Genomic DNA, 21819 nt, shown 5'->3' with positions numbered 1-21819 from the left:
CCTTATTCTCACAGCTTCAGTTTCCTGTGAGGCTGTGGAGTCACATCTGTTGGTTTGAGTCTCTCTGACCTTGGATGATATGGGAAACAGAGGCCAGTGGGTGAAATTGGGAGGTGAGCTGTGATATGTCACTATCCGGCTTAGGGTGGGACACTTTGTCCCCAAAGAGGGAGCGTGACTTCCCACCACACCCAGTCACAGCACACCCTACAACGGCCCGCCCCTTCTCCTCGTCTAACTCTAAAAATATATGTCACGTCCGATGGCCCAGTTGCCTTCAGAGGTAATCCAAACCTGGTCAAGGAGCTAACACTCAATTCTTTGTCTACTGCTTCAGGAAGTCTTAACTCCCTTTAGGATAGTTGGGTTTTGGAGACTTTTTTTGGTGGAGGGTGGGGGGTGAGTGGAAAGTATAAAAGCATACTTTCAGAGGTTTGCTCACTAAACAGTGTTGTGCTGAAAACTCACAATGATTCCAGCAGCCACTGACTGAAATCGTACACTCGCATTGATTTTCACTAATCCAGAAATCTTGTAAATACGATATGTTTCTCTCAAACATTTCAAACTGGAAGTGACTCTATCACATTTGCCTCGTCAGACAAAACACCCAGCAGCCTCAGCCAGATCCCAAAGGGAGAAGACTGTAAATGAAATTTGGCTCACTCAACGTGGTCCTTGAAGAGGCTAAACAAAACAATCACTAAAATAGTAGGAGAACCTGATCATAGGACAGATCTTCCTTCTTTCCTAGACTCAGCAGAGTAACTGGATTTCCCACTCACACACAACCTGTCAGGGCCATTCAGAGTATTGAAGGAATGAAACAAGAGAGATTCTATTTCCTCTCAAGTTTTCTCTAGGAGCCCTTTGTGGAGGGTCTTTTATGGGTCACTTGTCAAATTTCTCCTCAGCCTGAGGCTCCCTATTTGTCATTCCATACCTGGGAATACTCCAGGCTTGAAAATTCTTCAGGCCTTAATTTTTTTTTTGAAGTTCGGTTCCTCAGAGACATTTTTCCTGACTACCTTAGCTTAGCTTCTGTTGTTAACAATTTCCTCCTGTTCTTGTCACCATTAGAGCATTTACCACAAATGGCATTTTCATGTTTAATTATCTGATGATACATTTACTGTATGGCTCCTTCCTAAGCTAGAAGCTCCATAAAAGCAGTGTCATAGGTTGAATTCTGTCCCCTCAAAAAAGACATCTTGAAGTTCTAACTCCCAGTACCCCAGAATGTGACCTTATTTGGAAATAGGGTTGTTGTTGATGTGATTAGTTCTTAACTTATTGGGGTTCCTACCTATGACTGGTGTCCTTTTATATAAAAAGAAGAGACACAGAGACAGACACACAGGGAGAATGCTGTGAGGATGGAGACAGAGACTGGAGTCAGCCAGTTGTAAGCCAAGGAATGCCCATGTGCTGGCAAACCACCAGAAGTTAGGAAAAGGCAAGGAAGGAGTCTCCCCTGTGGGTTTCTGAGAGAGGATGGCCCTGCCGACACCTTGGTTTCAGACTGACCAACTCCACAACCATGAAAGAAAACAATTTTTGTTTTAAGCCACACAGTCCGTGTACTTTCTTACTGCAGCCCTAGGAAGCAAATATAAGGAGGGATGTTATCCATTTTGCTTCCTCTCTATCCTCAGCACCTAACCCAGTTTGAGCAAAGAGTAGATGCTCACTAAATGTTTGTTGAATCAACAAACAGCAGCCTTGAACTTTCACCTTTTTTAAAGAAAGAATGTCGGTCTGGTTGCTGATGTGCTTGCGGTCAACCAGCAGGATCTTGTTTTACACTCTTTGGTAGGATGGTATCAGGTTTTTTTTTTTTTTTTTTGCTTGTTGTTGTTGTTTAAGATTTATTTATTTATTTGAGGGAGAGAGAGAGAGGGCGTTAGTGGGGAGAGGAGAGAGGAAGAGGGAGAGAGAAACTCAAGCAGACTCCCCACTGAGCACAGAGCCCCATGCAGGGTTGGACCTCATGACCCTGAGATCCTGACCTGAGCCGAAATCAGGAGTTGGACGCTTAACCGACTGAGGCACACAGGTGCCCCAGGGTGGTATCTTTTAAAATAGAATGGCATCATAACAAGCAAAAGAAAGAGCCGTCAAAATAAGTCTGTGCTACCTTTCCTCTGATAGCTCTCCAGAGGCAGAGCACCGACGTTCTGGAAGGAATCTGACTAGAGCTTAGAACTTTACCTGGAGGTTACTGTGTGTTAAACCTGTGCTTCATGAGGAAGTGGGCAGTGGGTGAGTCTATTAGCAACACTTACTAGGGAAGTTGGAGGACTAGTCCCAGCTAGGTGTCCTGGTGGGAATATTGCACACGTCCTTGAGGACTCACCCTGCTCAGCGGTGTGAAGGTTGATAGGATTCACACAGAAATTACTCCCATATTGTGCATAATCTATTCATTCTTCACAAATGGTCCCTGCCCTTATTCAGTGTAATTTAATATAAAATTAGTGGCATGGAACCACGGATGTCAGAACAACTACCCCTTCCTGAGGGAGTCAGCCAGGAGCAATTTCGGTAGAGTGATAAGGGTGGAAACAAAATTTTAGTATGTTAAGAAAGTCCTTAGTAGGGCTAAATTATACTTTCAAGCAGTTTGGGTTAAAGGAAGAAGAAAGAGAGAGATAGTCTTTCTTCTGTCTTCCCATCTCAATTATCAGCATCTATCCTGTTGTTCAGACCAAAACCCTATGGATTAGTTGGGATATGCCCGCTGTCCTAACAAATGACTCCATTATCTCAGGGGCCTAACAGAACAAACATTTATTTCTTATTCATGTAAGAGTCCAGTGTATGTTGGCTGGCGAGGAAGTGTTGGGGGAGGGACTGCCCATGCTCCACACAGCCATCTGGGACCCAGGCGTCATCCACCTGGCTCTGCCATCTTGCACCGTGATACTCAAGATGTGGTCTCCAGGCTAGTGCTGGTTCATGAACTCTTCCCTACCATTTTGTGCCAAGATAATTATAGAACTGAGAGTGTTTAGAAATTATAGCAAATTGACAGAATAATTTCAGGTCCATTGACTCTAATAATAAAAAAATAGAATTGGGCTTATGTTTTGCTTTTTAAAAATTTTTCCAGTAATTATTTTTACTGTATTTTATAAAAGTAGCATGCCACGGTAGATTAAAACTAAAAAGAAAAGATCCTCACCACAGATAGTTTGGGAGCCTCTCTTCTAGGGCCTCAGCCTCAGAGTCCTGGATCTCTGCATAGCCATCAGCAGAGAAAGGAGAAGTCTTGGAGAGGATTGTGTGGGAGGTCTGAGGGCTGGGAGGAGCAGATACTATCTCTGACCAAATCCCATCAGTGGAGACTCAGTCCCACTGGGGCCCCACTTAACTGCAAGGGAGTCTGGGAAATGTAGTCTCTCTGTGTGCCCAGGAAGAAGAGGGAAGAGAGTTTGGTGAACTCATAGTACTTGCCATTCCCTAGGAGCCATCCTTGACTCCTTTCTTTCCCTTCTGACCTACATACAAATCCACTGGCTGTGACTGTCAGCTCTGCCTCCACGATACGGGCCCAATGTGTCCACATCTCTTTTTTTTCCCACTTCCACTGTCCTACTCCCAGTCATCCAACTGGTCTACCTCCACTCTGCCCTCTACTTTTGCATTCCCACTACCTCTTCCTACAACCTTTCTCTGCACAATATCAGGGGTAAAATTTCCACTTATGAGCAAAACGATGATGTCTGGGATTTGCTTCAAATAATCCAGGGATAGGGAGGTTGCTGGAAACACAGATGCTATGTATGGATAATTGCAGGATCTGGGTGATGGGTACATGGAAATGCGTTATATTTTCTACTTTTGTATTTGCTTGAGATTTCTATAATAAGGTGTTCCCAAAAACAAACTTTTCACACATAAATGAGGTTATATCCAGGATGATTGCTTATTGTTGTGTAGTTGTATTTTGCCCCAGCATTCTGGGCTATGGGACAGGCTGAAACTTGCAGGACATCATCTCTCAGGGACACCAGCATCCTCACGAAGGAGTCTCCATAGCAAGCACAGGCGAGGCCATGATCGTGCCTTTCCTCTGTTTAACACCTGTGGATGACATTCCAGTATCATTAGTATATGGTAATTTTGTTCAAATGCCCCAACTTGACAAAATAGTCAGCAATCGGATGTCTATAGTCCTGTTGTTGTTATTATCATTATTATAGGCTGAATAATGGTCCCCGAATATGTTCCATCCTCATTTTTGCAACCCGTGAATGCTCCTTTACATGGCCAAGGGGACTCTGCAGGAGTGATTGAGTGAAGGACCTTGAGATGGGAAAGATTCTCCTGGATTGTCTGGCGTGGTCCAATGTCACAAAGCTTCTTATAAGTGAGAGAAGTGAGGCTGACCCTGCAGGAGCAGCAGTCGGAGGAGATGAGATGCTGGTAGTAGAGGGTGGAGGGCCGTGACTGCTGGAGTGGAAGATGGAGGAAGGGGCCATAAACCCCTTAATGCCAGCAGCTTCCAGAAGCTGGAAAAGGCAAGGCAACAGGTTCTCTAGAGCCTGCAGAAGGACTGTAGCCCTGTGACACCTCGATTTTAGCCCAGTAAGATTTCATGTCACACTTCTGACCTACAGCACGGTAAGATAATACATTTGTGTTATTTTACGCCACTAAATGTGTGGTAATTTGTTCTAGCAGCAAGAGGGGATTCGTACAATGATATTACTTAATATTCTCATGCTGTCAAATCCAGAAGTCAACCTGAGGTGGTGACACATTCCTTGTTGTGGTCTGCAGACCAGGCCCCATCAGTCCTGCCCATCTGCCTAATCTCAGCCCCCACCTTTTCTCTTTCATTTGCTTTGCTTCAGCCCCTTAAGCCTTCTTTCTCCCTTAAACTCCTTCAGGCCCTTGATTTGCCATTCCTTCTGCCTGAAATGCCCTTCCCCCAACTCATCAGAGTCCGATACCTAAGCATTTGGGTTTTGACATCAATGTCATCTCAGAGATTTTCTCTGACTATCCCATTTATAGCAGCCCTTCCCACCCTTCTCCTTTTTAATTTTTATTTTATTTTAATTATTTATTTTAATTCTCTAATCATTTTAAATTATTTAATTATTTAATCATTAATGATTTATTTAATATATAAAATTATATTTTATTATATATTTACTTTATATAAAATTATATTAAAATAATAATTATTTATTTTTATTTTGTATTTTAATATTTATTATTTTTATTTATCTAAATAAACTACATTTTAAAGAACAATTTTAGATTTATAGTAGAATCCCAAAGATCATACAGGAAGTTCCCTTATACTCCCACCTCTGCACCCAATATCCCCTATTACTAACATCTCACGTTAGTATGGAACATTTGTCACGATTAATGAGCCAATATTGATACATTATATGAACTAAACCATACTTTATTCAGATTTCTTTAGTTTTTAGCCCAATGTCCCATCCAGGATCCCATCCAGGGTACCACAGTACATACATTCAGTTTTCTCAGCTGTAATGATGTTCTTTTTTTCCTTGAAGATTTTATTTATTTATTTTTAGATAGAGAGTATGGGGAGGAGCAGAGGGAGAGGGAGAGAGAAAATAAGGGGCTCGATCTCACAACCCTGAGATCATGACCTGAGCCAAGATCAGGAGTCGGACTAAGCCACCCAGGTGCCCCTGTGATAATGTTCTTGATGACCTTGACAGTTTTGAGGAGTACAGGTCAGGTATTTTATAGAATGTTTCTCAACTGTAATTTATCTGATGTTTTTCTCATGATTATACTGGGCTATGGGTTTGGGGGGGAAAGACTATAGAGGTAAATTACCATTTTCATCACATTTTATCAACAGTTTTTATTTATGATCTGGTTTGATTTATGACTATTGGTGTTGACCTTGATCATCTGGTTGAGGGAGTGTTAGTCAGGTTTTCACTATAATATTACTTTTTTCCCTCCATTTGATACTGTACTCTTTAGAAGGAAGTCTGTATGCACAACCCATGTATGAGGAGTGGGGCGTTATACCCTTGCTACTTTTTGAGTTTGTTGTATTTATTGGTTTGATTATGTGTTTTGAACACTGGGTCTGGGCTAACCCACAGCCATTCTCAGCCTTCTTCTTACCTGCTGTTTGCAAGCAGATGCAAAGATGCCATATCCCTATTTTCCCAGTCGCCATCCTGACAATGAAACAGAAGGAAGTCTGTCTTCTCATTTTTTTAGGAAAAGGCTTTTGCTTTCCTCACCAAAGAGATAGACACTATTGTTCTATCGTTTCCTCCTTCTTTCTGTGCTAAAAGTGGAATTCTGGCACTGCCGTGGCCATCTTGTGACTATGAGTGACATAATGGCGAAAAGGCAACATGCTAAAGATACCAGAGCAGAAATACAGAAAAACTCTGGGTCCTCGATGGCAACCGATGCCAGCAATCACCTTCCTTTAGACTGTGTGTCATCGAGAAGAGTTTAAGCCATTGTGAGTGAAGCGTCCATTCTTGTAGTTGAAAGCATTCTCACCTGGTAAGGTTTCTTGTCTTCTCCGAAAAATGAAGTTCTAGAAGGACAGAAACTTTGTCTTGTTCATCTCTGTTTCCAGTGGTTGACATAGAGTAGATACTCAGCATGTTCTTGTATGAATGAAGAGATGAATGACAATTTAAGGGAGAGGTAGGGTCTCGGGGAAGATTTTTTTAAGAGGTAAGGAGATTAGGATAGGGGGAAGGCACCAGAATAGAGAAAGAGATTGAAGGCATAAAGAAAAGAGGTAGGAGAGGAGGGGAGAGAAAAGATAATTCATGAAAGATGGTCTCAGGGGATGGGATCCCATGGTCTGGTGGGGGTGTATGTTGGATAATAAAGGGGGAAACAATCAAATAGAGGCTCTTAATCTCCTCAGTCAGGATGATTTCAAGGATCAGCCAGGAAGCTATGGAGCTTCTCTCAGAAGAAAGCATGTAGTTACATATAACCATATTTTTACATGTAATCTCATGAGATTTGCAGACACTTCTCCCCTAATCATCCATGGCTTCTTAACTTTTAAATGTTAGAACTAATGCAATTAAAAGTAAAATGGGAGAATTGATATCAGGTTACCAACTTTTAAGTGTTCTAACTAAGGCCATTTAAAAAATAAAACAGTTATGGGCGCCTGGGTGGCTCAGTTGGTTAAGCAACTGCCTTCGGCTCAGGTCATGATCCTGGAATACCAGGATCAAGTCCTGCATTGGGTTCCCAGCTCCATGGGGAGTCTGCTTCTCCCTTTGACCTTCTCCTCTCTCATGCTCTCTCTCGCTGTCTCTCTCTCAATAAATAAATAAAATCTTTAAAGTTAAAAAAAATAAAATAAAACAGTTACTGTTTACAATCTCATCTTTTCATCACAGAATGTTTATATTCATCTCAAAAAAGCAGGAAGGATCTAATCTCTTAAAAAGTACTATTATTTATATTGGATAAATTTAGTATCACAAATAACTCACTACATTGTCCTTCATAAAAGCACAGTGTGGGTTTTAAAGTCAAACAATTTGAGTTCAGCTCTGTTCCTGACTTGCTAGGTAAGTAAGGAACTTGGGGAAACTTCTAGACCTCACTAAGCCTTGGTTTCCATCACAGTGAAAAAGGAGAAAATAGAACCTAACTCATAAGATTGTTGTAAAGATTAAATAAAATAATGCCAGTTAACCAAATCCTAGCACCCACAGAGAGCCAATTAACTTATGAACATAAAAATGAATATGAACTTAAAAATGATCATAGATACATAGATATAGATACACAGCTAGAAACACACACAGTGCCATAAGCACACACACAAATAAGACGCTTCTGTATTTGTACTCTGCTTTCTCTCCCTGTTAACAATATATCTTTCTGGTCACTATGTATCCTTGTACAACATTATTTTGAGTGGTTACACTCTATAAACATGGCACCTGGTTGGTGCGGTCTGTCCAGTGTCTGACTCTTTTTTTTTTTTCTTTTTAAAGATTTTATTTTGATTTATTTATTTGAGAGAGAAAGGCAGTGACAAAGATAGCGAGAGAGAACAGAAGTGGGGAGGAGAGGGAGAAGCAGGATCCTGCTGAGCAGAGAGCCTGTTGCTGTTTCCATCCCAGGACCCTGGGGTCATGATCTAAGCCAAAGGCAGCCTATTAACTGACTGTCTAAACTTGACACCCCCAGTGTCAGACTCCTGATATTAGTTCAGGTCATGATCTCAGGGCCCTGAGATAGAGCCCTACATGGGGTTCCAGGCTCAGCAAGATTTCTACTTGGGATTCTCTCTCCACTTCTGCCCATCCTCCTACTCATGCGAGCACACTCACTCTCTCTTTTTCTAAATAAGGAAATAAAGTTTATTTTAAAAAACAGCATAGCATCATTTATTTGCCTGATCTTATCTTGTTTTTTGTTGAATTTATTTCCAGTTGTTTGTAATGATAAATCTGCACTGACCCTCTTTCTAACTAAAGTTTTCTTGTATCTATGATTATTTCATAGAAAAAAATTCTTAGATGAAGAAATGATGGGTCAAAAATAGATACAGTTTAAAAAACTAGACTCTTAACTATAGAGAACAAACTGATGGTTACCAGAGGGAAGGGGGGCGTGGGGAATGGGTGAAATAGGTGATGGGGTTTAAGAGTACACTTACCATGAACACTGAGTAATGTGTAGAATTGTTGAATCACTATATTGTATCCCTGAAACTGATATAACACTGTATGTTAACTATACTGGAATTTTTTAAAAAAATCTAAAGAAAAAATGATACAGTTTATTTGCCTTTTATAAGGATTTATAAGGCACTTTTGACTTCTAGAAATATCATGCTAATTTTTATTTCTCCCAGCAAGTATGAAACTGCTCATTTCTGAATTTCCTTAGGTTACCATTTTGCTCTTCTAAATTTTTCCTTTTGTTTGGAGAAAAATGATATTTTTATTTATATTAATGCGATTACTAGTAAGATTAAGTTTTTTGAATATATATTGGTTAATTATATTAATTACCTCGTGAATTTGCCATTTATATCTTCTATATGTTTTTAGAATATTTGCATTTTCTTATTGAGTAGTAGGAGTTCTTTATAGAATAAGGCTAATCATCTTTTGTCATTCGATTGTGTTGCCAAAGACTGCATCATTTGTATTTCTGAAACCTAAACAGAAGAAAGTATGATGAATGACTTTGACAGTTACCCAGGACTTCCAACTGGGAAGGGTAGCATGGTGAAAAGTCAAGGGGTCATGACATTTTGAAGTGGTGGTCATCACTACCTTGAAATCCCTGCTGGAGATGCAAATAAACCTGTTCAGAGGTGATGGCTGGGTGAGTTAGGAGGGGTTACTCAAAGACCTACAGACGGCCTTGCATGCTAGCAACAATCTGTTTTTTCATAGGCTTGGAGTTTGTAAGCCAATACCTTGGGGTCAGATTATTTAAATAACTTTAGATCCACATATAGCTGTATGAGTTACCTCCCTTTACCTTGAAAACAAGAGTAACTTTGCCATCTTCAACCTTGCCATTGATTAATAAGAGCACAGAACTTTAGCATTATTCTTAGTTTCTTAGTTCTCCAATCAGCAGTGTCTTCCTTTTGTAACAGTTCACATGGTATAGCATTCCTTATGATACAGTAAGCATATTGTATACAAAAAAAAAGAGCACATTCTGTAATCATCGTGACATTTTGCAGAACCAGATATACTAAAAACAGCCAAGTGCATACACTAGACCCTTAATAAGTATTTGTCAAATGGAATGAAATGAAACTTCTCAGAATATCACAAAGCTACAAAGTCTAATATAAAATAGCAAGACTTACTTTTAAAAACTTGTTTCAGGATGTAAGTGAATGGAGTCAGTAATTAACTCTCCTTTTAGAATATGGTCAAAGAAATTATGGCATGCCTCACTTTTTTTTTTTCTCCTTTCTTTCTTTTTTTAATCTTAGATTGGTAGACCAGACTCAAGCTAGTTCTGAGCCATGCTCTTGGCTGGAGAGACTCCATTTTCTGCTCCAGTGGCAGGCTATGGTACCGAAAGTCTCTGTTTCTTCAGTTCTGTGAAGCAAAGCTCTTAAAGTTACCTGGATATTTGCATAACACACATCGTCCTGGGTTCTTTTTGAGGGATTCTAAAGTAAATACACTTTTGGCTTTGAAACTTACATGGCACTAAAGAATGGAATTTAGGGTTGGCTCAGGAGGCAGATTAGATGAGGTATTACAAATTCCCAAGTGTGCCCCAGGATTAGGGTCTGGCTCTTAGAGGCTCCAAGACTTTCCAATTAAAGCTAGGAATATTATCTTGAGTTTATGTTGTTTTCCATTGCTGCTGCTGCTCTCTGCCAAGCCTGAGTTCGTGACAGATTTTTGCCTGCTCTCAAGCAAATAAGAGTAGACAACACTTATGTAGCCCCTTTCTCATATATTAAGAACCAGACACCATTTTTCACATTAACTCATTCTGTCCTGATAACAAACCTATGAAGTAGGTTGTATGAGGACAATGATAGTTGCTATAACAAATAAACCATAAAATTTTGTTGACTTAATCCAATAAATGATTATTTCTCATTGCATGTAACTCACTTGCAGGTGTTTGGTAGAAAGTTTAGGGATCCAGATTCCTTTCATTTTGTAGCTTTCCTATACCTTCAAGCCCCGAAGTCCTTCTCTTCTAACCAGCAACTGGAGAACAAAAAAAGGATTTTCTGTTGGAAGTTTTTAATGGGTGAGGCCTGAAGGCAGTGCGTGTCTGATCATGCCATTTGCCAGAACCCAGACACATGACCTCATCTAACTGCAAATCACAAAGACAGTAATTTGTTAAAAATTACTGTCTATAGGGCACCTGGCTGGCTCAGTGGGTGGAACATGCAAGTCTTGATCTCGGGGTTGTGAATTCGAGCCCCATGTTGGGTGTGGAGATTACTTAAAAATCTTTAAAAAATACATTCTAGATATATTTTCCAGATAAAAGAGAAGACGGTTTTAGTGAACACATAGGGTCTGCTATAGTCCACCCTTAGGTTACCAAATAACCTTACTCAACTAACCCTTCTGCGCATACAAACAACACACTCATTCCTTTCCCCAAAGAGACAACCCAGTGCCCCTTACAGTTACTGCATTTAGCTAAAAATCCTGTATTTCTGAGTGATGTCTTGCCTTTTCCATCAGGATGGGGTGTTTTCCTCACTGTCCATTGACCACTGAACTATCATTCATATCCAACATAGAATGGTGGGCGAGGGTGGGATAAAGTAACACCTATGCCCATTTGGAAAGGGAAGATGGAGACACACAGCAATGCTGAGGTCTGACAATGGTGATGTCGCAGTGGGAAGGCATTGTGCTGTGACCCTGTCTTGGGAGTTAGAAGTAAGTTCCTTGGTTCATCCCTTCTTAATACAACCTGGTTTTCCTCTCTGGGAGGAATGCCCTGTCTTTTGCTTTCTGCAGTCCTCTCTCCTCTCTAGAAGATTCTTCCTTAACTGTTACCCTCCATGGCCACCTAGGAACCCATGGGGTGGGTGTTGGTGAGATTCAGAGGGCTTTTTTGAGGGCTGCAGAGACTCTAAAGCCCATTTCCTGCTTGTGCAAATTTGGAGACTCAAAGTTTAGTTCAAGATTCTAATAATCAGGGGCGCCTGGGTGGCTCAGTGGTTTAAGCCGCTGCCTTCGGCTCAGGTCATGATCTCAGGGTCCTGGGATCGAGTCCCACATCGGGCTCTCTGCTCAGCATGGAGCCTGCTTCCCTCCCTCTCTCTGCCTGCCTCTCTGTCTACTTGTGATCTCTCTCTGTCAAATAAATAAATAAAATCTTTAAAAAAAAAAAAAAAAAAAGATTCTAATAATCAGAGGCCTTTTAGTCTAGGTGCATTTTTTCCTTTGGGAGTAAAATTCCTTGAAAACTTAGAATGTGCTTGTCTTTGCTTCCCAGCAATCCCATGAGCAAAAACTCATATCCAGAGGTTTTTCCTATACATACTTCTCAAGCTTCATTTGCTTATTTGCTTCCTCACTCATGCTTCTCTCTCGAGTTAAGAGTGGCTGTCTTGAGACTGTCTGTAATAATAGTCATGGATGGGAATGTCACAACCTTCATCAAATCTTTGTTAGTAAGTCTGAATAGAAGGGGCTTTTGTTGCTCAGGTATATTGTTTACTATTTGGGATCCAAAATGGATAGGCTTTTCTAACCCTTGAGAGCTAGTGTTTCTAGATCCTGTGGCCTCTTTTATGTCTGTTTGCAAACCAGCCAAGCTTTCTGAACGCATCTCTTTCTTGTAATTCTTGCTAAGAGGAGAGTTGTGCAAATAATTACTTCCTCAATTCTGTGCCCTAGGTGTCTCCCTCACTTCACCCTAGTCCTTGACCTGGGAAAGGTCAACACACCACTACCCCTGGGACTATAGGCTTAGTAGGCATAATGTCTGCCATCAAAGGCAACAGTTGTACCAGATATTTGCCACTTTATGCAATAGGTTTCCTTCTTCCCAGCTTCTTAGATCCCTTTCTTCACTAATTATCACTCAACAGCTAAGCCAGTGCTGTGTCATCCCAGATTTTGGTTATAGTAGCAGTCTGGTTCTGGGTACCAGTTTTTGTATTGCTTGGCATACCTCTAGATGCTATACCAAACCCTGGAATCCCAGCTTAAGACAATAGTAGTTATTTCTTCTCATAGCCAAGCCAACGTAGGCATCTTCTATGTGGTGGATTTAGGGCTTATGGTACTCCACCACCTTGACTTCTGCCATACTCTGGGGCCATGGAGTCCTTCGCTTCCAGACAGTAAATCTGTGAAGACACAGAGGATCATCTATGGGAGGGTATTAATGGCCAGGCCTGGAGGTGGTACACATCAGTTCTGTCACATTCCATTGGGCAGAACTCAGTCATGTCTGTATCTAGTGCAAAGGAGCCTGAGGTTTATAACCTCGTCATGTGTTCGGGGACAATAGGGACCAGGCTTTGGTGAACACGTGAGAGCCTCATCGATAAACATTTACACACCCCCTCAAAACCTGAGCCATAACCCGACAACTTCACTGTGTTTTCATAACATGTTGGTCTCAATAAGGTCGGAAAGTGTCCTTATGGAGGTCTAAGCGCTTGAGTATATCTGAGAGTGAGAGTAAGGACTTCGGGTTGTTTTTGTTTTTGTTTTGTTTTTAAGATTTTATTTATTTACTTGACAGGCAGACAGCGAGAGAGGGAACATAGCAGTGGAAGAGGGAGAGGGAGAAGCAGGTTTCCCACTGAGCAGGGAGCCCGATGCAGGGCTTGATCCCAGGACCCTGGGATCATGACCTGAGCCAAACACAAACACCTAATGGCTGAGCCACCCAGGTGCCCCAGGACTTTGTTTTTAAATGTTGGGTTATGGCAACCATTTCCTAGGCACATTTTCTATATGGATAGAGTCAAACTTAGAAAAAATTTGACATGTACTTCCTTCCTCCGATTTTTGTCTCTGTAGGTAAACCATGGATTGTCTGGTGTCAGAGAACTTGTGCTAGTGGGCCATAGGGAAATAGTGTCAGCATGGGGAGCATTTAGGGCTTTGTCAGAGTAAAGGGCTGGGTTCCCCTTTCTTTAGGAATATTGACTGATGATGTGTTTGCCGAGGGCAGGACTTAAGTGCATGTAGTTTTGGAGTGTGATCCCAACAAGTGCAATGAAGGAGGTGGGGGATGTAAGTCAGGGAAGAGAGAAAACCCAAGAAATAGGCTATCGTCAGGGGCAACAGAGACTCGGTCCCAGCGGAGATCTCCCGAGAAACCATGTAGGACCTGCTTCAGAATCGCCCCCCTGGAAGTCAAGGAGGCTGGGGCATTTTTCCGACCACGCCCATCCATGTTGGTTGAGGGTTGGCCCTGGAGCATGAAGTACGGTCTCCCCTCGCTGTGGGTGATATTTAGAAGCAGCCTAGCAGGCGCCTGTGACAGGTGGAGAGGAAGACCTCTGCAGACACGTGGGAGGGGAAGCCATGAGCCTGGCCCAGGAGCTGTCTGTCCATTCCTCAGGAGAACCCGGGTGGACCTGAGAACACGGAGCACCTGCTGAGATGGGAGGAGGCCCAGGAAGCGAGAAACAAGGACTCACACGTAACACAGGCTCTCAAAATCCACCTAGCCGACTTCACAGGTTATACCTGTCCTCTGGGTGGGACTGAACTGTGCCTCCTCTGTGTATTAACTAATATTCACAGCCAGCACTAATGCAACATTCCCTGTGCCAGGAGGGCTTGACAGAAATTATCTCATTTCATATTCATTGACCATCTACATGTACCAGGGGAGAAGCAAGAGATGAAGAAAACTGACTCTCTGTACTTAATTTAAACTCTGGCAGGAGGGAGAAAGTGAACACAGAGACTTTATACAGTAGAGGATGTATTGGGGTCCAGAACAGTTACAAATAATTATGAGGTCTCTGGGGCATGAAGCTGATCTCTGGATGGTAGATCAGTTGCCCTTAAAAGAAGAAGGAATTTGAACCTATCCTTGAAGGGTGGGTAGGAGTTTAAAGTGTATTAGGGGAAGTGCATTTGTGGACAAAGTGACAGAGTATTTGGGAAGATGGAGGGGAGGGGAACAAGATGGGCATTGCCAGGAATGGTCACAATATGATTGAACCTAGGAGTGAGACAAATCTATAAGCCAGATGTGATACCAAGGTTGGAGGAAGCCACATCAAGCATTAAACTGGGGTTAGAGAATGTATCCAGTGGAAAGCAACAAGCATGTGGAAGAGAAGTTTTGGGGAGGAACGAGATATAGAGAGGTGGAGGGAAGTGATCCAGGATATTACCTTGATTGCTAGATGTCTGTAGCGATCCATTCAATCACTCAATATATACCCCTCATTCATTACTTTCATGCATTCAACAAATATTTATGGAACACTCACTATGTTCTAGCCACACATTTATATAAGAAGACTCAGTAGAGTAGAAATCTATGACCTCACAGAGCAGACACAGACAATACCATATTTTAAAAAATACCTAGTATGTCAGATAAGTGGCAGGGAGAAAACCAATCAGGGAGGAGTGACAGGGAATACTACCTGGGAAAGAGGGCTGGTATTTTTTTTTTTAAAGATTTTATTTATTTGTTTGACAGACAGAGATCACAAGTAGGCAGAGAGGCAGGCAGAAGCAGAGGGAAAAGCAGGCTTCCTGCCGAGCAAGGAGCCCGATATGGGACTCAATCCCAGGACTCTGGGATCATGACCTGAGCCGAAGGTAGCTGCTTAACCAACTGAGCCACCCAGGCGTCCCAGTTTTTTTTTTTTTTTTAAGATTTTATTTATTTATTTGACAGAGAGAGATCACAATTAGGCAGAGAGGCAGGCAGAGAGAGAGAGAGAGAGGGAAGCAGGCTCCCTGCTGAGCAGAGAGCCCGATGCAGGGCTCCATCCCAGGACCCTGAGATCCTGACCTGAGCCGAAGGCAGCGGCTTAACCCACCGAACCACAAAGGTGCCCCAGAGGGCTGGTATTTTAAAGAGGGTGGTCAGGGATGGCCCCACTGAGAACAGGACATATGAGCAAAAGAGCTGAAGTTGCAGGGGAGTGAGCCATGTGTCTACCTAGTAGAAGAATGCAATTACAAAGACCCCAGGCAGGAACAATGCCTCCCAGTCTGGAAACAGGAGAGAAGCTACGCATGGCTTGAACAGAGTGAGTGAAGAGCACAATGGTTGGTGTGAGGTTCGAGAGGGGAAGGTAGACCGGATGGTGAAGGTCAGTGGTTTTCACTGGGGTGGCACTGTTTGATAGTATTTCTGAAATTCATGGAGCTGTATTTGTTCTAGTGTAGCTGTGGCTAAATAGTTCCATGTTAAAATGCATATTTTATTGTGGATAACTTTCTTTAATTTTTGCTCTGTGTTTTAGATGGGGCATTGTAAGATTTTCTTTTTAAAAAATGATGTGTGGAGGGTGGTGACGTTATCCTTAAATTCCATTTCTGGGCTGCAAAGGATGCGTTACACAATATTTGCTACTCAAGGAGCCTTTGAGTCAGACAGGGTCAAGAGCTTCTGAGGAAAGACCACAAAAGCCACTGTAAGGGCTGTGGACTTGACTCCAGAACAGAATGGTCTGAGGAGCGTTAAACAGAGAATGACCATGATCAGACCTGAGATTAATCTAACAGCTCTCACTGGCTGCTGTGTGGAGACTAGAATGCAGGAGGTGAAAGGAGAGAACCAGGAAACCAGTTGAGGTTACTGCAGCATCTTTGTCTGTCCGGGCCGCTTAACAAAAATACTACTGACTGGGGGACTTCTAAGTAACAGACATTTATTTCTTACTGTCCTGGAAGCTGGGAAGCCGATGATCATGGTGCTAGAGGACTTGGTGTCTGGTGAGAGTCCAGATGGCTGTCTTTTGGCTGTCAACTCACCTGGAGGAAGGGGCTCATTTATAAGGACACTAATCCAACTGGCAGGGGTGGAGTCGTCATAACATAATCACCTCCCAAAGGTCCCACCTCCTGATACCAGGGGATTAAGTTTCAAAATGAATTTTGGGGACACACAAACATTCAGAGAATAGCATGAAGTAACAGAGCAGAAGATGGTGGTGACTTGGATGGAGATGGTAGCATGGAGTGAGTGAGAAGTGGTCTGATTCTGGAATATGTTTTGAAGGCGGGACCTATAGGCTTTTCTGACAAATTTGATGGTGGAGTGTGAGAGAAAGAGAGGAATCAAGAATGACTCCAGGGGCACCTGGGTGGCTCAGTGGGTTAAGCCTCTGCCTTCAGCTCAGGTCATGGTCTCAGGGTCCTGGGATCGAGTCCTGCATCGGGCTCTCTGCTCACCCGGGAGCCTGCTTCCCCCTCTCTCTCTGCCTGCCTCTCTGCCTACTTGTGATCTCTGTCAAATGAATAAATAAAAATTAAAAAAAAAAAAAGAATGACTCCACATCCTGAGCATTGAAGGACAGTGGTATCATCAACTGAGATGAGAAGCCCATATGAAGATAAGTTTTAGGAAAACACCAGAATTTACAGGACACCAGCTATGTGCCCGGCACTATTTTCAACACCAGGAATTTTCACAGGTATGATGTGCCACATTGCATAAAGAAGTTCTTTGGGACAGAAGCTGAGGCCAGCAAGGACGAGGCTGGTCTGACATGCAGGATTCCAGTTAGACTGTATGTCCCCTGAGGTCAGAAGCAGGGGCTGGCAACTCGATCACTTGGCCACCCACTTAATACATGTTTGGCAACTATCTGCTTAGTGAACGATGATTCATTGTCTCTAATTCCCGTAGTGATTCAAGTCAAAATGGAATAAAAGTCTGCCCAATGTGAAAGCATTAAGTTTTAGACTCACTGTTCTGATTTTATTTATTTATTTATTTATTTACTGTTCTGATTTTAGACAGGGGTTTTCTATAGCCCATTCTAAATCTTCTATGGCTGCAGCCTCTCCAGGTCAGACACACTGTTTTATCTCTGTATCCACAGGGCCAACCATCTAGGAGGTTTTTTTGAATGAAAATTTATGGAATGGAATATTTTATGTGTTTTTAAAGAATACATTTCATTAGGCATATTTTTATGATATAATTAGAGTATCCATTTGATGTAATTACACAATCCATTTCATTCATTTCTCAGAGCTTTACTTTCCATCTTAGAATTATTGTATATATATTCTTTATTAATTATCATTTTTATGACACTGTAATAGTCTATTGTATCTGGATAAACTATAATTCCATTATTTATTTCTTCATTATTCAATATTTATGATTCTTCCAATCTATCAAAATAATAAATAAGACCTCAATGAAACTTTCCTTAATGTAGCTTTTAATATTCTTTAGGTTACTCTAGTGAGGTGTTAAGATTTCTTGGTCAACGACTGTGGTAGACATCATTAACATTTACCAACATCTGTTTCTTCACTGCTTTTGGGCTTGCAGAAAACTTCCTGTCTTAGCCTTCTTGCCATTGGGTAGAGCCATGTGATGTGACTAGGTCTGGCCAAAGAAATGTGAGGGGAAAGAACAGGCAAACCTCACCTCTCCCAATGTGAGGAAGGTATGTTGAGTGAGGAAGGTATGTTGAGTGAGCAAGAAGCCGGTATTTGTTATGGTAAGTTGCTAGGATTCTAGAGTTAATTTGTCACCGTAGCTAATCTATTCTATCCTGACTAATACACAGCCTTTGGACCTTATTATGGGTTAGGGTATAACCCCAAAAATTGCATGATGGTTGATACAGAGTAGATACTCAAAGTGATTCAGTGAGGCTGGTTGCCAATAATACATGAAAATACCAATTTCATTGCTATCAGCAGTCATGGATTTATTATTTTTTTGTTCTAGCCAATTTAATAGGCAAAAATCTTGCTGTGACCGACAGAAAATTGGCTAATTTCTTGGCTATTCAGAAGGCTGCATATTTTTCCCTCTGTTGTTAGCCATTTCCTTTTTTTTGGTATTGTTTGTTCAAACTATTTCATTCATCCTCTGTAACTATTTATCGAAAACCTTATTGTTTTAGATATTGGGGATATAGTGGTAAATGATTTCGTTATCATAGAACTTTTGTTCTCGCAGAGAAAAATGACGTGTAAACAAATGCTTACATATTTTAGGGAGTGGCAAGAGCTATGAAAATCAAGGTCAGCGGCTTCAAGATAGATTAGTTATGTCTTCACACAGGGGGTCATGCGGCATCTTTCTGAGAACATCACTTTTGAAGAAAGGGGATGAGCTAAGAAGATGTTGGGTGGAAAGAATTCTCAGGCTGAAGTAACAGGGGCATACTTGATATTTTGGGGCCATAGCGAGAAGCCAGTCTGGCTGAAGCAGAATTAGCAATGGGAGAGTAGTAGGAGATGAAATTGAAGTGATAACAAGCTAGAATATGGAGGTCTCCTAGGCTACTGGTTTTGTCTTTTGGCTTTTCTTTGGAGTGATATGGGAGCTATTGGGGGCTTTTGAGCTGTAGGCGGCGGGGGTGGGGGAACGTGTGTGTGTATGTGTGTGTGTGATATGGCTTGCTATTTAAAAGGATTACTCTGGCTTCCCTGTAGATGAGATGACAGGGGAGCAAGTAGGGGACAAGTAGGAAGCTCTTGCAGTATTTTGGTGGAAGATGAAGACAGCTTAGACCAGGGTGATGTCACGGATAAAGTAAGAAGGGATCAGATTCTTGCTGTACTTTGTAGTGGCGCTAATAGTGTTTGATGATAGACTGGACACGGGGCTGACTCAGAGACACGAAGGAGTCAAGAATGATTCCAAGGTTTTTGACTTGACCAACCAGAAGCATATAGCTGCCGTTTATTCTCTTGCTTTATTGAACCATATTTGATATTTTTAGTGACTCCAGAAAGAGCCACAGGACATCAGAGGAGTAATGTGCTGGGGTGGACATAATGCTGGCTTTCTGGATCCAGGGGTCATCTGATGGACTGACAGCTTCCGGGTCTGAACGGGGTCCTTGCAACAGGGCAGCAGCTCCTGCCTTCTTCGGCTCTCCTTGCCATCTCCTTTTCACTCCCAGAAACTTGGCCTCTGGTGTGACTATCTCTAATGGCATCAAGGGTTTCCTGATATGCAGGTGCACAAGCCATCAGTGCCAGAGGAGGTGAGAGGAAGCACAAGAAGGTGGTACTCTAAGACCTAAGGGAGGACAAGAAGGTCCTCTGGGAGGAGGGCCAGGAGGTCCTGGTAGGTGATGTGGGCCCGTCTGGTGACAACCCCTGTGCCACCTTTGTCAAGACACTGGTGGCCAAGGACTGCCGCTACATCCTCTCTGATGTGAACTAGGAGATAGAGGAGAGCAAGAAGGGGACCTTGGGTTTATCCCTGGGACCCCCGAGTCTGCAGTCCTTAGAGCTGGATCATACATGCCAGCTCCCAGGATATCATCCAGAAGAAGCTGGTGGGGATCAAGCATGAATGACAAGCAAACTGTTGGGAAGGTCAGGGGCCAGTACATCCTGGCAGAAAAGCTGGGGGCAGCACCCTTCCTCCCTGGAGGGGCAGCCTTTGCGAGCCCTGTCTAGCCCCCTGCCTGGAGCATCCAGCAGCCCCAGACCAGCCTGTCTGGATGGCACGCTGACCTGCTCTTGCTCGACCAGAGGAGCTGAGGGCAATCTCTTCACTGCAGCTGACACAGCACCCAGCCCCACCTCAGGAACCTTCTTCTTCCTTCCGTCCCTGAAGGCTCTAGCCTCTAGCCTTCCTAAACCACTTTTGATCTGATTTCTCTTGGCTTGAAGCAGACCCAGGCACTGAAGTTTATGTGGTGGTGGTGGGGGGTGGGGGGTGGGGGGGTCTGGATTTTTTCAGCAATAGTCCTGCTCCCCACTTGTTCTTCCTCATTCCCATACAGCCCACCTCTAACCACAGTAGTGACTCCGCTCTGTTTAGTTCGGGGTGTGAAGGGAATATTGTGGACAGGACCCCTCGCTGTCGGACTAGTTCCCCTCCCCCATGGTTGCATGGTTGCAGCCATTTATGGAAGTGGGACAGTAAGAGACCTTCAATTAAAACACACACACACACGCACACACACACACACACACACCCCAATTAAAAAAAAGAAAGCAATTGTGGTCTGCTTATAGCCATGTTCAAGGGTGGGCCTATGACCTTAGATGCCTCCATCAGAGGCCCAGGACATACATTTAATAATTTAGGACGGCTATTCCTTCCACTAGAAATGAACAAGGAAGCATGCTCCCTGAGGCTTCCAGGAGTCCTTGAGCTTTGAGAGGAAGCAGCCTTAAAATAAACCTGACATCCTAGAAAACACAGAAAAGAGATAAAAGAAAGCTGGGTTCTTTTGTGACATGTCTGAGTCACGATATCCAGCCTGACCTGAAATCTACCCAGAGGCCGTTCAGTGACATGAGCTAATTAACTCGCTTTTCTTGTGTATGTGAGCTTGGGCTGTGTTTTCCGTTACTCGCCACCAGGCACATCCTAATTGACATAAGCAGCTTTCCCTGTAAATGCTGTCCACAACTCTCCGGCAGAATGTTCTCGCCACCTGGGATCTCAGAACACAGGAAACAGTCACCCCAGAAAATCTGCAAACCATTTGAGGCTTAGGATTGGAGAGTGACGTCATGTTCTGGGCGAGGAAAGGCCACCGTCAGAGGGTGCGTGGTCCAAACTCCTGGAGGAATGGATCCCAGGAACTGTCAGAGCAGCAGATATCACCTGGCATCCACTAGTCTCGGCTGCTCCCCCAGCAGGGAGGGCCGGGAGTTCCTGCTCAGAGAGAGGGTCTCTGGCAACCTGCTTCTGAAATGAAATGGAAACTGATCCTGAGTGTGAAGTCTTCATGGATACCAACAGCCTGCTTCAGCATTTGTTTCTGAAAATCCTTTACCGATCTCTGCTCCTCACGAGACAGTTTAGGTTCGTGACGAATAGGGTGAGCCGTGGGGTCGGATGGCCTGGACCTCTAATCCCAGCGCTAGGGGACCCAGAAGGGCTCTCGGGGTGGAGGTCAGCGAGCAGCGACGGACCCCGAGACATCCCACTCTCAATAAATCCTCTGCACAGGGTAGTCGCTTGAGATCTGAGAGGGCTGCTGTGTGGTAGACGTCCTGGAGCCTCTTCTGCCCTAATTGTCTTGATTGTCATCGAGTCTGAAAGGAATTCTGGTCTAATGACTAAGCGTCAGCAGTCTGCAGCCAGATGGCGAGAGTCTGAATCTCGGATCTGCCATCTGCCGACTGTGCCAGTGACTTAGCCTCTCTGTGCCTCAGTTTCCTCCTCTGGAAAATGGAGGTAATACAA

General features: G+C 43.1%; 1 pseudogene; it reads left to right on the top strand.

Annotated features, from left to right (window-relative positions):
• Positions 1–19618: 19618 nt before the first annotated feature.
• On the top strand, positions 19619–20271 carry LOC111142321 (annotated as a pseudogene).
• Positions 20272–21819: the final 1548 nt, after the last annotated feature.

This window comes from Enhydra lutris, unplaced genomic scaffold (assembly GCF_002288905.1).
Source record: "Enhydra lutris kenyoni isolate GAN:26980312 unplaced genomic scaffold, ASM228890v2 scaffoldscaffold7, whole genome shotgun sequence".
NCBI classification, from domain to species: domain Eukaryota; kingdom Metazoa; phylum Chordata; class Mammalia; order Carnivora; family Mustelidae; genus Enhydra; species Enhydra lutris.
This window is presented reverse-complemented; position numbering and strand designations above follow the sequence as displayed.